Source organism: Thamnophis elegans, chromosome 8, assembly GCF_009769535.1.
Source record: "Thamnophis elegans isolate rThaEle1 chromosome 8, rThaEle1.pri, whole genome shotgun sequence".
Lineage (NCBI taxonomy): Eukaryota > Metazoa > Chordata > Lepidosauria > Squamata > Colubridae > Thamnophis > Thamnophis elegans.
In genome coordinates, this window is record NC_045548.1 from 64,045,412 (window position 1) to 64,062,127 (window position 16,716).

Below are 16,716 nucleotides of genomic sequence, written 5' to 3' on the forward strand. Positions count from 1 at the left end.
TCTGTTTTGACTTGAAGAATATTCTCAATATTAATTACATCAATTAATCCGTTAGATATAGGTCACATCAGAAGTATTTGAATAGATGTTCCCAAATTATTTGATCAAAATTCTTCTTAATTTAGCTTGGTATTTAATATTTCTGTGATCTCAGAATACTTTCTGTGACCCGTCAAATCAACTCCTTTTGGGAAGATCAGTGAAAGGTTCTCACTCTTACATCCAATCATTAACCAAATACTTCTATTTTATATTTCTCTCAGCCATATTTTCTCCAGAGCCATATCTCAAAGCTAGGGCTTTCAGCATTATCACCCATGGGTTCAGAGACAAAAATGATCCATTCCTTGTACTGTCTTCATGAACCAAACTTACTAGTATATTTTTACAGTTATTGAATATGCTTCACCTTCTTGTATAACACGCAAGAGAACTAAGAGCAATTTTTTTAAAAAAACCAGACTCTTAAAATCAATATTTTAGCCTGCTTAACAACGATAAACTTGGCAAAAAGGATTTGTTTTTGCTGCTATCTTAATTTATGTGATCCCCCCCCACAATCTGCCATGTTCTCTCTTCCTTTATTCACCTGAGTGTAGTTCTGCATCTTTTGCCAGCTTCTTCAGTTGTCATTTTCTTTCCACTTAAAAGCTCTCATTAAAATTGATGTTTTACTGCTATTTTATTGAAACTTCCATAGACTCCATTCTTATTAGGGGTGTAGTACTTATCCCAGTGTAGGCTACTCTGCTTGATGCATGGAATCTAAAGTTGCAAAAGCCTCCAGTCTCTGCTTGAAGGCATTTTATGAATTCACCTAGGCTTATGCATTTATTTCCAATTTGTTCTTAGTGTTCAAACATTTTTACCAATATGCAATTGGAATTAAAGTCCAAGAGATCTGGATCTTCATTTGAATTCAGTGAAAATTGGCCAAGTGTTCCATCTCTCAGGCTGGGGGGTGAAATTATACGCCCCTCAGACAGGGTTCGCAATTTGGGAATCCTCCTGGACCCACAGCTGACTTTTGAACACCACTTGTCGGCTGTGACCAGGGGGGCATTTGCCCAGGTTTGCCTGGTGCACCAGTTGCGTCCCTACCTGAACCTGGAGGCCCTCACAACAGTCACTCGCACCCTTGTGACTTCTAGACTGGACTACTGCAACGTGCTCTACATGGGGCAGCCCTTGAAGAGTATTCGGAGACTTCAGCTTGTCCAGAATGCAGCCGCGCGAGCGATCGTGGGTGTACCTCGGTTCACCCACGTAACACCTATCCTCCGCGAGCTGCACTGGCTGCCTATTGGTCTCCGGATACACTTCAAGGCGCTAGTCGTCACTTATAAAGCCCTTCATGGTATTGGACCTGGGTACTCGAGAGACCGCCTGGTGCCAATTACCTCCACTAGACCGATTAGATCCCACAGATTAGGCCTCGTTCGAATTCCATCCGCCGGCCAGTGTCGACTGGCGACCACTCGGAGGAGAGCCTTCTCTGTGGCTACTCTGACCCTCAGGAACAAACTCCCCATGGAGATTTGGACCCTCACCACCCTCCAGGCCTTCCGCAAAGCCCTTAAAATCTGGCTGTTCCGACAGGCCTGGGGCTAAAGAGCTGTTGCCCCCGTCTCGAATGGTATGACTGTTGTGTGTTTTAAATTATGTATTGTTATGCTTTGTTTTTTTTTAAAAAATTGTCTGTATTCCCCTTCCCTGGTTTGAGTTGTGAGCCACCCTGAGTCCCCTTCGGGGGGAAAGGGTGGCATATAAATGTAATAAATTGAATTGAATTGAAAAACAAATCCTGACCCTCTTTAATATGATGATTCTAAAAACATCCTCTAACTAGGATTAGACATAATCAACCGTTGGAAGAAATATTCTTCCGGGTCCAGTTCCAAGTGGGGAAAAAGGAGGAGTGAAATCCTCCCGGTTCAATCCGGTTCGGCCAAACTGGTAGGAATGATTGTCCTTGGTTCTGCAAACCAGTAGTTAAAAAAATAGCTTCCTATGATCGCGTGGCTCAGCTGTGAGCTGTGTGATGGTCGGAAGCTTCCCCCCCCCACTTTTAAAAGCATTTTTTCCCAAGTGGGGTGGGGTTCTGCAGGAGGCATCCATCCCATCCCATCCCATCCCATCCCCCATGATAAGCCCATGGAGAACTACAATATTGATCCAGCCCTCAAATAAATCCAGTTTGACATCCTAGTTCTAACACAAAATCTGCCATTCATTGAATGCCATTCTTCTAAGCTATTCGAGAAACAGACAGAAAAGACTTGGGAGATGATATATTCTCCCCACTGATTTTGAGTAAGAAGCAGATGCCATTCAGTTATTTCAAAGGGCAAACTGTCCCAGAGAAGTTAATGAGGCACTAACTCTGCTTGAAAAAAAGCCCTAATCAGGAAAGGATGAAGTGTTTTCCACGTGAGCTTTCCTTGAGGCGCATCAAGTACATTCTCCACATCCTGACTTTTAAATGTCTGATAAAAACTTTTTTCCCCTTCGTCTCAGAACGAAAAGAAATAAGCAATAGCCTTGTAATTTTCATGGAGCCCTTTCTAACTGCTTCCAAACAAGACACAAATGAAAAGGTTCTTTCAAGTTATTCCAGGACATCAGCCTTCAGAGCATTACCTTGTTGTCTTTTGCCATTTCATTTTTTTTTAGAAAACTTGTTCTGACCTAGGTTTCCCCAAAAAGCACAAAGCCAATTCCTGGTCCTGACAAAACCCCTTTTATTAAACAAATGTGAATTCCTCTCATTCACATCCAGCCAAGGCCTGGAAAACAGTCTTTCAAAGGTGAATTTATGACCACAGACCTTATCTAGCTTGGAAAGCTGCCATGTAAATCTTTTCCAAATGCAGTGCAGTGCAAGGAAAGTCTGGGCACAGAGTCTCTGAGATTCACGGACAGATCTTCACACTCCTGAAATGAATTAACGAGCAAACGAATTGTTTCCTGCAAAAGCCCACTCCTCTTTTGCTCCTCTTTTATTTCCTATGGAAGGGACCATTCACTGTCCACCTGTGGCTTTACTCCCAAGTTGGCCCTGATTTCTCAGCTGTTCTTTTCTTCTGGCAGCTCTGCACATGTGCACACTGGGAACAGGCTCCATCTCTTCCTCTGCCTCACTGCTGTCTACCTCCGAAGGCAGCTGAGAACTGCCAGACGGCCTTGCCCCCCCCCCCCCCTGCCTCCAATGCAGAGCCCTCGTCTGAGCCTTCGTCAGCCTCCAGGACTGGCCCATGTTCCTCCCCAACCTCCTCACTGTCCGAGTCTGCAGCCGCTGGCGGGCCACAACAAAACTCAACAAAGAGGCATGCTATTAATGGGCAGAGCATATCAGATGAAGGGTAAAATAAGGGCAGCTGCCACTTTTCAAGAGCAAGTTAAACACTGACACCTCCCTTTCTTTCGGCAAACTCCCCCTCATCCAGCAAGAAATGTACTAAAAACTGTAATCAGACACTCTGCCTAAAAGTGTTCTACTGATACACTGTGCTTGATAAGAAATCACTGATAAATAAAATATACACCCGGAAAGCCGCGTATCCCAGCCTGCCAACAGTGGCACAGCAGGGATAGTATTAAGAGAGTTACCGCTTCAGGCAAAAGTGGCTGGCTGCCAAGATGCCATCCAGAGACAGGGTAAAAACAGGAACGGTTTCAGGTTCCAACGATTTCCCATGGGTCACATTAAGGTTGAGGGTTCTTCTTGATTCTGATTTTTCACCAAACAGTGGAAAGTCAGCAGGAGAAAGCTGCTCGGAGCTTCCCGTGTTAAGAACACCCTGCCAAGCAAGTTCAATTTGTATTCCTCCCATGTAGGGACATCCCTCTATGCCAGTATTTCTCAACCTTGGCAACTTGAAGATGTCTGGACTTCAACTCCCAGAATTCTGGGAGTTGAAGTCCAGACATCTTCAAGTTGCCAAGGTTGAGAAACACTGCTCTATGCATTTTTAATTCAATAAAGCAATTCTCTAAAATAAGCACATCGATGCCTACGTTCAAAGGTGGTTGTGAAAAGCTCAACACTGGACAGGGAAGCAGTGTGAAAATGAAAGAATATATTTTATGGAGCAGTTCGAAGTGCTATATCCCAGAGAGAGGCTGGGGTACCTGTAGGTGGTTGGTAATGTTCTGCCTAGGCTTCCCCAGCAGCATGAAGTCGAGTCCTCATCCCGATAAACCCCTTTTATTTAATTTACAGTGAGTTCCTCTCCAGCAAAGTCTTTCCTCTCCCACCGTCTGTCAAGATAGTTCACAATTACTGACCTTTATCAGGCTTGGAGAGTGGCCAGGCTGATATCTTTCAGACGTTGCAATACTTGGCAAGAATGCAGGTATGAACTAATTGCATCCTGCAAACACCCCTCCCCTTTTGCTCCTCTTTTATTCACTATGGGAGGGGCCATTCACCATCCACCTGTGGCTTTACTCCCAAGTCGACCCTTGCTCCTTAGCTGTTCCCTTCGTCTGGCAACTCTGCGCATGCGCACACTGGGAACAGGCCCCAGCTGATCTTCTGCCTTACTGATGTCTGACTCCAAAGGCACTAATAACTGTCAGATGGGCCTGGCCCCACCTCTGCCTCTCACACAGAGCCCTCATCAGAGTCTTCCCCAGATTCCAGGTCTGGCCCATATTCCTTCCCAACCTCCTCACTGTCTGAAACTGCTTCCAGCTCTGTTGGCCACTGGCAGGCCACAACAGGTAAGTTCAAGAGAATAGTAGCCTGACTTACCGCAATGTATCTTTCAGGCCACAGAAAAATGGATCTGGCATAAAAGGGTTATTTCATGTCTTCTAATAAGACAGCAAAGCTTAAGACCTCCTATTAGAGCCAAGGTGGCACAGTGGTTAAATGCAGCACTGCAGGCTACTTCAGCTGACTGCAGTTCAGCAGTTCGGCTGTTCAAATCTCACTGGCTCAGGGTTGACTCAGCCTTCCATCCTTCCGAGGTGGGTAAAATGAGGACCCGGATTGTTGGGGGCAATATGCTGACTCTGTAAACCGCTTAGAGATGGCTGAAAGCCCTATGAAGCGGTATATAAGTCTAACTGCTATTGCTATTATTTCCTGGAGAATACCCCTTCCCTTCAGCCATCTGCACTGACTTCAGCTGATAAATGCAACTATCATTTTATAGTATATTCAATGATTATAAGAAAGCTTGCATACAGGATTGGAAGAATAATGTTTAATGGTTGAGATCAAGGTGGCCTGGAAGGACTATGCTGCAGCAGTATTTCCAGAGTGGATCAATCAAACAAATGGTTTATAGCATACTGTGTAGCCCATTGCAGTCAAAATCTGGTCAAAAAAGTCAATTTTCCTATTTTATAATGATAGATGACTTCGCGCTTGTACCCTAAAATGGTACTGATGTCATTAAGGCTATCAATGCACCTGCTCCCTTTGCAGAATGTGCTATGAGCAGAAAAGGGAGGACTATTCATCTGCTAATTGTAGAGAAGGAAACACATCTCTCCTGGTTCCTCATTTTGCGTGAGACAAAAAAATGATTACATCTTTGCTATGCCATCGAGGCAGGTTCTCAGAGTTCCACACACATCTCGTTTGAACCAGATGAATTGAATCAGCCATCAAAAGGCACTTAGAGATAAACGTCTATTGGGGACAGAGGTGGTGCTCATTAAATATACAACAGAGAGATACGGGATGTATAAACTTAGTAGGGATGCATCTGTGATCAAACAACATATTGTATGTGAAGATGGGTTTCCCCTCCCCCCATTTTTTTTCCATTTTCTCCCTTTCCCATTGTGTAATAAATAATAATAATAATAATAATAATAAAAAATGAAAAAAAAGAACCTATATAAAATGTTCTATAGGTGGCACCTACCTCCAGCCAGGCTTGCCAAAATGTATAAAAAATTATCACCCAACTGCTGGAAATATGATCAATTTCCTGTCACCTACTACCACATGTAGTGGTCATGTAGCAAAACAAAAAGAATATTGGCAAAAGATTCGAAGGTGGTTGCAAGAAATGACTGGACAGAGATTGAAACTCAAACCAAAAATATTCCTATTAGGAATTATCAAAGAGGATTTACCCCCCCCCCCCCTTTCAACCAGGCAGAGAACCCCTTGCTAAAAGTTTTGAAGCTCACCCCCGGCAGAGCTGCCCTGTTTTCCTAAGAATTTGAGATAAATATGACACTTTTTGTTTTGTAACGAGAATAACAACACTTGGAAACTCTGAGCACCCCCAGGGTTGAGAAAGGGAAGCATAATTCTTCCTCCTTTAATCGCCACATTCTTTATAGAAATTGCTTCTTTAAAGCTGCTACTCCTTTGCATTTAAGTTCCCAGATTTCTGAAAATGCCACTCCCTACGGTTTCAAAATCATATCCTAAATAATAAGAGGTTCAAAAACTCAATTCTCCTGCTTTTTGCAGATTCTTGATTCTGCCAGAATGGCAGATAAGAAGATCATCAATCATAAAGGGGGGGGGAGGGAGGGAGGGAGGGAGAGAGAGGGAGAGAGGGAGAGAGGGAGAGAGAAAGAGAGAGAGAGAGAGAGAGAGAGAGAGAGAGAGAGAGAGAGAGAGAGAGAGAGAGAGAGAGAGAGAGAGAGAGAGATTATTGCAGTTTCCCAACCTCAGCAACTTTCAGAAGTGTGGACTGCAATTCCCAGAATTCCCCAGCCAGCACTGAGTAATTGCAGTAGCTGGCATTTGTAGTCCAGGCAAGTTGCTGAAAGTGGTAAACATTGGATTATTGTGTTCTCTTTTGCCTTAGCAAATAGAACTGTTCAGCCTCAAGAATCCTGATGCAAAGGTTCCTTTGAAAATGGTTACCTATTTTGCATGTGGTGGTGACAGAATATTGAACTAAGGAGCAACGTCTTGGCAGTAAGAACAATTAACCAATGGAACTGCTTGTTTACTGGAGTTGTGGATACTCTATTGCTGGAGATCTCCAAGAAAATATTGGAGAGCCATTTGTTAGAGATGTAATAAGGTCTCCTAACTTGGACAGGGGGTTGAATTAAAATAACTCTGAGGGCCTTTCTAGCCTTTGTTGTTGTTAGTTGCGAAGTCGTGCCTGACCCATCATAACCCCATGGACAATGTTCCTCCAGGCCTTCCTGTCCTCTAACATCCTCTGGAGTCCATTGAAGCTCACGCCGACTGCTTCGGTGACTCCATCCAGCCACCTCATTCTCTGCCGTCCCCTTCTTCTTTTGCCCTCAATCTTTCCCAGCATTAGGCATTATGATTTCTTCTAGCCTTATGATTTTATAAACCATTGTCCATAAGCCATTGGCATTCCTCTATCTAGCAGGATTTCCTTGTGTGCAAATGCCAGGCAATCTAACCCCACAGCCTTAAATTCTGAGTTGAAGTTCTGACAGATGCCCTCAACAAGTTGCCTTTTCTAAAGATCAGTCAAAGTTGATTGCTTTATGATCCACAGCTAATACAAACTATATTCTCTATGCATGATCCTCAATAACAGAATAACAGAGTTGTGGATACTCTATTGCTGGAGATCTCCAAGAAAATATTGGAGAGCCATTTGTTAGAGATGTAATAAGGTCTCCTAACTTGGACAGGGGGTTGAATTAAAATAACTCTGAGGGCCTTTCTAGCCTTTGTTGTTGTTAGTTGCGAAGTCGTGCCTGACCCATCATAACCCCATGGACAATGTTCCTCCAGGCCTTCCTGTCCTCTAACATCCTCTGGAGTCCATTGAAGCTCACGCCGACTACTTCAGTGACTCCATCCAGCCACCTCATTCTCTGCCGTCCCCTTCTTCTTTTGCCCTCAATCTTTCCCAGCATTAGGCATTATGATTTCTTGGTTAGTTTCCATCCATTGCTTCTTTGTCCTATCATCGGGTGCTCTGGAGAATAGGTTGACCCCCTCTTCTTTGCGGCAGCCCTTTAAATAGCAAAGTAGAGCAACACAGGACTCAGAATTCTCATTTTCCTGATGAAAATCCCCTTTTGCCGTGTTTGTATCAAAAGAGGAGGCTTTGATGATTTTATCAAGATAACACTAAGAGAGATGGAAGAGAAGAGAGATGGAAGGGAAGAATAGCTTGATCCTTTTGCAGAGACCACTGTCTGCTTTTTCAGTCCCAGACTTTGAGATTGCTATTCTAAGAATTACATTTTTGTATTCATAACCAGGATACAAATTAAAATTTAATTTTAACGTACTCTGATGGCAGAGGGTATGGAATGAAGAAAAGAAGATTTATGGTTTAATAGGCTATTGGTATTAGAATGCATCCTGATGCCATCTTTATTTATGCTGCCACCCAAAATTAATTACTTAGATACAATGTTGACGGTGCATCAAATTATTGTAATGTTTATTTCACCTTATGGGGATGTATGCAACTGATGCTGTGGCATCACCTCTACCAAAGCTTGTGCCAGCATCATATGCTTATTAAAACATGGACAGTAAAATTCTATTCATCAATCAGAATAAAACTCTCAGGAAGTTTCTCCTTAATTCCAGATTGTTTCCCTCCTTGATTAGTTTCCATCCATTGTTTGTTGTCTTACTTTCTAGTGCTTTGGAAAATAAGTCAACCCCCTCTTCTTTGTAGCAGCCCCTCAAATACTGGAATACTGCTATCATGTCACTCCTAGTTCTTCTTTTCTCTAGGTTGGCCATACCCAATTCCTGCAACCGTCTTCATATGTTTTTGTCTCCAGGCCCTTAATCATCTTAAATGCCCTTCTTTGCACTTTTTCCAAAGTCTCAACATATTTTTTGTAACATGGTGGGTTTAACCAGAATTGCCTCCCACAATGTTATTAGGGCTTAAAGGTTCCCCTTGCACATATGTGCTAGTTATTCCTGACTCTAGGGCAGTGTTTCTCAACCTTGGCTACTTGAAGATGTCTGGACTTCAACTCCCAGAATTCCCCAGCCAGCGAATGCTGGCTGGGGAATTCTGGGAGTTGAAGTCCAGACATCTTCAAGTGGCCAAGGTTGAGAAACACTGCTCTAGGGGGTGGTGCTCAGCTCCGTTTCAAAGCCAAAGAGCCAATGCTCTTTGAAGACATCTCCACGGTCATGTGGCTGGCATGACTAAACACTGAAGGCGCACGGAACGCTATTACCTTCCGACCAAAGGTGGCTTCTATTTTTCTACTTGCATTTTATGTGTTTTTGGTTGCTAGGTTGGCAGAAGCTGTAACAAGTAACAGGAGCTCACTCCGTTATGCGGAGTTAGGGATTTGAACCTCTGAACTGCCGACCTTTTTGATCAACAAGCTCAGCGTCTTAGCCACTGAGCCACAGTGCCAGCTTGTTTATTCGGGCTTACACTCTATTATTACGACTTACACGCTAGTAAATGAGCTCATTACAGTGCCAAACTAAAATGCTAAAAGATATTTTTTTGTGTGGAAGTGATGGGAAGCCATTTTCAAATCGCAGATACTCTATCATTCAAATCAGACGTATTATGTGAATGTTCCTGTTATTGTTCAAATTCCATATCTTGGGGCGTCACTACTTTGGATCAAACTGAAGAATGTAGAAATGAATTGGCAGAATGATAGAGGAGAAGGAAGAGAGCCCCAGAGAAGAGGAAGTCTTGGCACTTGTCACATAATTCCCTTTTCTCGTTTCTACCATAGGAAACAGCAGATGTTCAAAGAAATAGCAATTCGGTGCAAATGGCAGCCAAATGTTTCTCTCAAAAGATCAGCATCAGCTTTTGAGGTTGAGTCACTGCCAACCGCCACGATCTTAGGAAGATCCCTGTTCTTCTCAACTCAGGATCTTCTTGAGACCATTGACGTTATCCTACTATGTGAATTTTACGGATTGTTTGGTTTTAGGCCACATTACATATCTAAGGTGTCACATCAAAGCAACCATTGCTCTTTGAAAAAACACGGCCAATGACTTTGTGCGTGGTGGTGTGAGCTCAACTAATTGTGTTTTACCCAACAAACTAAAGTTCAGCAAACCGCAGCTTAGCGTAGTGGGTGTGTCGGCACACAGTGTTATTGTACTGACGATTGTATCTTAATGAGTAGCTTGCATGAAATGCTATCCTGCAAAAAACAGGCTGCCAGACATTTGATGCATCTGAAAATGGGGATGGTCAACAATTCGAGAAGAGAGGTTGGTAGCTGAGAATTGCCTCCAGTTAGACAGCTCTTCCAGGAAAGGTGTGGTTGAGAAGGACTGCGTGTAGGATGTTCCCACTCAATTTACTTATTTGTCAGATTCATATCTCATCTTTCCCCAGGGAGCTTCAAGCAGCCTACATTGTACTTTCTCCTCCTATTTTCCTTGTTGGTAATAGTCCTCAGTAGGGTGGGTGGAGAAAACGAACGGTAACCATGGTAGAAAATAAAACATACTTCTTTCACTGTGATAAAACTTGTCTTTCAGACATATAATGACATGGTAATGCCAGTAAATGATTACATATATTAAATATGCATTCAATTAAATTATTAAGTATTGAAGTCCATTTACATAACAAGAAGTAAAAATGGAAAATTCCTGATGGAAATGACTATGTGCAAGTCAAATGCCTAAATGGATTGATATGTATTGATTGTGGGTGGACTTGAACCTGATCTCCCATTTTCCAGACTAACACGTTAATCAATGCTTGCACTGGTTCCTTATCTACTCTTTACTACTTAGATGAATGGATTCTTTATTAGATGGGGGGAAGCAGAGTAACTGTAGACCAGAGAGCATATTATTCAGAGGTGGGTTTCACATAATTTTACCACCATTTCGCCACGCACTGAAACTGTGAGCCTGCACGCCTTCCACGCATGCGTGTGGCCTTCCATGCATGAGCTTTGCTCGTGTGCACAGCTTGCACGCACGCATGCAGCTTAGAAAACATGGCTAAATAGGATGGTGGGTGAACTGGCTGAATACCATCACTGATATTGTTCAAATAAACTCTGCATGTTAAAAAAAACCCGCTACAATTATTTTTGAACTTTCTGAAAGTCAACTTTACAGCAGAGATTCAGTTCAGGTCTTCATCCTAGCAGGAATGTCCTAGGAATGAAAACTCTTGAGACTGCACAGGGCACAATCAAAATGCATGCAACGTTGGCATGTAAAATCGATTTGAATCACAACATCCAGGAATTATTGAGTTATCCGTACTTCGATAACTGTCTTGTTTGATACAGCAGCTAAACAGGACAGGTAGAGACTCCAACGGATAGTTAGAACTGCAGAAAAAAAGACAATTGCAACCAGCCTGCCTTCCACAGAAGCCCTGTATCCTGCACAGGTTAGAAGGAGAAGGTATCTGCAGACCCTTCATTTCCTGGACATAAATTGTTTCAACTTCTTCCCTTATGATGTTGCTACAGGGCACCGCATGCCAAAACAACTGGAGACACGGACAGTTTTTTCCCACATGCCATCACTCTGCTAAACACTGAATCATCACAGTGTTGTTTTCTTTCTAAATATATTTATGGGTATTGTATGGCTATAGAATTACACTGTTATTATCCTTCTCATCTTCTCTACTACCCCGTCTTATTGATGTCATTATTATGATTATTATTACCCTGTTGCTTTCCATGAATATTGAGAGCTTCTGCACCGGAGACAAATTCCTTGTGTGTCCAAATTAAGTATTCTCAAATTGGGGATCTCAAATTCAGAATAGAGCTGGAAGGGATCTTGGAGGTCTTCTAGTCTAACCCCCTGCTCAAGCAGGAGTCCCTTTACCATTTCAGACAATTGGCTGTCCAGTCTCTTCTTAAAAACTTCACGGCTGGAGCACCCACAACTTCTGAAAGTAAGCTGTTCCACTGGTTAATTGTTCTCCCTGTTAGGAAGTTTCTCCTTAATTCCAAGTTGCTTAGCTCCTGGATTAGTTTCCATCCATTATTTCTTGTCTTGTCTTCAGGAAAACAAGTTGATCCCCTCTTCTTTGTGGCAGCCCCTCAAATACCGGAATACTGCTATCAGAAGAACATTTGATAGCATCTGATTTGTATGAATAGAATATTCTATTGATATGCTATTAATAAAATATTCTATTCAAAGTGATTTAACAATATTCCATTTATGAAGATGAAACTCAAATCTTATTGCCTTTTGTTGATGAACAATCAGGAACGTAGGAAAGAATTTTGCCTGGATGCTTTTATATTTATGAAAATAGCTGGGTCTTCTGTATGAGATGCTTAATTCCCCAGAAGCCTTCTGGGGAAAAAGAAAGCTGCTGACTTTGCCATCACACGGTTAAAGGCCTTTGTGCTCAGCAAACACATTGCAGCAAACAGCATTTTCTGGCACAGACAATGGGCTGGGCAATCTTTAAGGAAGAACATTACTTTATTGCACATGTTAAGGCTTTCACTCTGTTTTAACTTTTATGTGCATGACAAAGAACAAAGAGCAATGGTTTAAATGCTTGCGATCTGCTAGCTGTGCCATTTATCCTCAGTCAATTTCACACCACTTCCATAACACCAGCAGGACACTTATTTCGAAACCATCGGATTCCTTTAAGCTGTTCTGAGGTTTTTATATTAAAAAACAAATCAAACTTCAGAATTATAGAAGTGCAAACCCTTCTTATATTTCTTAATGCGATTATTTTTTTGGGGGGGCACCTGAAAATGCCTCAAGGTGATGAGAGCACTGGTGGCAGATCTCATCACTGGCAGGTAAGGGGTGGAGCGAGTTAAATTATCTTCCCTCCAACAATGAGCTGACTCCATACCGGCACAAAGTACTCAATCCACACAACCATTTGAAGTAATGCAATCCATTAACCATATTATAGGTCACGGGTGTCAAACTTGTGGCGTCACATTGCTGTCATATGCAATGGTTTTCTCCTTCGTGGAGCTGGGATGGGTGTGGCCTGCATGAGATGCATCCAGTCCGTGGGCTGCCAGTTTGAAACCCCTGTTGTAGGTGGTCCACAGACCAGTGGTGGGATTCAACCAGTTCGCACCTATTCGGGAGAACCGGTTGTTAACTTTCTAAGCAGTTCGGAGAACCGGTTGTTGGAAGAAATCTCCTTTTGCTTTTCCCCCCACTTTACAGGGCTAATCCTGTAAGGAAGGCAGGAAGGAAACATTCTGGTGTTGTTTCTAGCCTGATCTTTATTGCCCTGCTTACAGAAACTGCCTCTCCTGTTAACCCTTATTACATTGTAACAGCGAAGGCCAAGTGTCCATCGACCTGAGTGAAGTTGAGTTTGTCACGCCCACCCAGTCACATGACCACGGAGCCCTGTCTACCCATCTGGTCATAAGGGCAGAGAACCGGTTGTTATATTATTTGAATCCCACCACTGCCACAGCCCATAGTTTCAGAATTAATATACTAGGTCAAAATGCGGTTTGGTGTATGGTTCCATTCATTAAGACTTAGCAATGATATATGAACAATGGCCACTGGTAACATATGACGGGGGACCTGTACTTCAATAGCACTTGGAATGCTGTCTAGATTAAGCCAAAATTTGAGAGAATTCCTGGAAGCCAGACACTCAGACAAATCAGCCATCAACAAGCACATAGAGATAAACAACATCTACTCAACTTCCATTCAAAGCAGACAATCAAAAAGCCCAAAAGTAAGAAAAAGACCAAAACACCTCCTTAACAGCAATCAACACCCAGATGAACAGAGATTAACACCAAGATTAATATTAGACTAACAATCAAGCTGCAAACAATAGCCCAATCAAGGAACTGCCAAATGAGCTGACAAAAAACAACAGCTTAATCAAGGAACCACTATGACTATTCTTACCTACACTGACAGGGGAAGCCATTAGTGTATAAAATGAGAGCAAATCGCACTCCCTACTAGCACTGATGATGTTAGTGCTAAATTTGATTGCTTAAATTCAATGGAGGCTTTCTGGCTAAGAATGAAATGGACAAATATTAATGTTTACCAGGAGTTCAGATCTAACAGGTGTGCCTATATCTTAGCTTCAGAAATTCAATTTACAAAGCAAGAAAGTTTGCTTAAATATTGTTAGGACTTGAACAGAACGTTATGGTTGATAGAAATGGAAGAGAGGTGATGGCAGTGATTCATCAGAGATATTATTTTCCCTTAAAGGTTAGGACATTTTTTTTTTTTTTTAAAAAAATCTGAATTCTACTGCATGTAAAACAATTCCCTCTAAACAATCCCCGCTGTGGCTTAATTTTATTCACTGACTGTTAGTTTTGGCAATCTGGATTTTTGTCTTTGTTTTTAGCTCATAAATGGGCATTTAATGACTGGTTCTTGTTTTTATGTTTTTCATCTTTTGAAAGCCACTTTAAGCCACTCTCTGTGAATAATGTATACCCTTTTTTTTTTAAGTGCATAACAGGCCATTCTAGATCTGTTCTTATATTGTGAAAGATATTCAAAGCAACCCTGCTTTAACTTTAAATACACAGAGTCGATTGGAGAAGTGGTTTAGACGGTTTCTAATTTGTAAAATCCCCCTGTTTCATTTCTGCTTGGAATGGCTATTTTTATTTTCAGCTTTTTTGTTGTTGTTTATTTCATTATCTAGAGCAGTGTTTCTCAACCTTAGCAACTTGAAAATGAGTGGACTTCAACTCCCAGAATTCCCTAGCCAGGCTGGCTAGGGAATTCTGGGAGTTGAAGTCCACCCATTTTCAAGTTGCTGAGATTGAGAAACACTGCATTTGTGTGAAAGTCCAATTTCCCCCACCCTGCACCCACAGAAAAGAAGCAGTGTCAGATATATCACTCAAAATAATATCAGTAGACGCCGCTGAGCTTTTTCTTTGCCAAGAAGGAAAGAAATTGCAGTTTGATATGGCTCATTAAGTAGAGCCTCTTTCATTTCTACTAATGGCTACAAATGCTCGTTATCAATTGCTGAACTCGGAATGAGCAAACAAAGCAGGGCTAATGCATCACAAAAGAGAGTTTTGTTCGGCTGTTTTGACAGCTGTAGTTTGAATCATAGTACAAGAGCCGCAAATGGTATCCCATAATCTACACTGTTGCAACAGCAATTAAATGGGATCAGAGCCAGCCTTAAATTGATATTCTCTCTTCACTCAGGAGCAGGTAAGTGAAAGTTATTGTGGTGTGAAAAGGATGAGCTTATCAAAATTGGATCCTGATCTTGCTTGATCCGCTGCTAAAAGGCTGCTTTAGTGGCACTGAACTCGGGTTCCTCCAATTACACTGAAGCTACTGGACAAGATAATGTGCTGAAAACCTTTTGAGATCCAAGTTTAATGCCCAGGGTTACTCTACCTGGGCTGCCAAAATCCAGAGAATTGCCAGATTGGACTGCTTAATGTTTTCTGTGTCTCTTTCCTGCCATCTGGTGATCATCTGGAGTTTTGCAGCCCAGATGATGGGCTGTAATAATAATGAGTCAATTGTTTTTCCTGGCTTCCGTCCTTCCTGAAGCCATAATAAACCCAGAAGTTAAACATCTCTTTCTTATAATTGATGCATTTGTTCCTGGACCAACTATTAATATTAGATAAAGAAAGATGCAATACCAATAAAGGAGAATATTTGTAGCTCAGGATTTAAATGGGGAGGGGTCCTTGGTGCTCTCTAAGTTTGCTTGTTTTCTTGCAGACATTTCATTACCCAAACTAGGTAACATCATCAATGCTGTTTCAGAACTGGTGATGTTACCCAGGGTAGGAATTTAACTGTCAACTCATAAAGTTGACATTAGCACCCATCCCTCTCCTAGGAAAATGAGATATTTTAGGTAATATTCAAAGGGCAGAAAATTTCCCCTAAAGGGGAAGCAGAAACTCAGCCCCACCACCTTTGACAATGGGCCATTAAGGCCTGGATCAGTCTATTCTACATAACAAAGATCTACCTCCTTCAGACAGAGCCATAATAGGAATCCCAAAGTCTTTTCATTCCATCAGCACCCAGCAAGAGTCAACCAACCTTGGGACTCAGGACAGCTTACAGAGTTGCTTCTGCATGGGACTCTGACAATAAATCAGAATGTGAGCTCAAATTCAAAGCCTAACAAAGGGTCTCTCTCTCTCTCTCTCTCCCTCTCTCCCTCTCTCCCTCCCTCCCTCCCATGTGGTCCTGTCCACCATTAAAATTATCTTTCCAAGCAGTCTCCATGAATCCAGTGTCTTTTCCCCCACTTGGAACTGAACTCAGATAGACATTTCTTCCAACAATGACAAATAGTTCCTTTGGCTTTTAGAAGAAGACATGGAGGACTCAAATTGGATCTTAAAGTACATTGCAACTGTCTGGCAATTTGTCTAGAACACTAACCTGAAACCTTTTATAATGGCTGTGAAATAATAGAATTGTAGAAAAAAAGTTGCAGTGATTACATCAGCATCCACACTTTCACCATTGTTATTCCATTTCTGAAGGACTTTGGGAGAGAAATTTAGTAAGTGATTTGAAAAACCAGACTGGCAAGATTATGAAATATATTTATACTTTGTATTGCTTGGTTGTGATGCCCAAAAAGGCACCGATGCAAAAAAAAAAAAAAAGAGAGAGAGAAAGAATCATAATTGTCTGGAACTTAGTCAGACTACACAGCCTGATCTCAACAGAAGCTGCTAGAAACTCAGCAAGAGAAATACTCGGCTGAAGTCACTTTAAGCTGTCAATTGCCTTCTGTTCAATTGCCCACTTCAATATCCAGCTCTTCTTTGTCCCCACTTTCTTGCAGCTGAGCAGACCTCTTGCTT

At 42.0% G+C, this 16,716-nt stretch overlaps 1 protein-coding gene across 2 annotated transcripts in view; it reads right to left on the reverse strand.

Annotated features, from left to right (window-relative positions):
• The window catches only part of SAMD12 (sterile alpha motif domain containing 12), a 320,783-nt gene that overhangs the window by 2,205 nt on the left and 301,862 nt on the right, over positions 1 to 16,716 (reverse strand). The gene's annotated exons all lie outside the window — the stretch shown is intronic.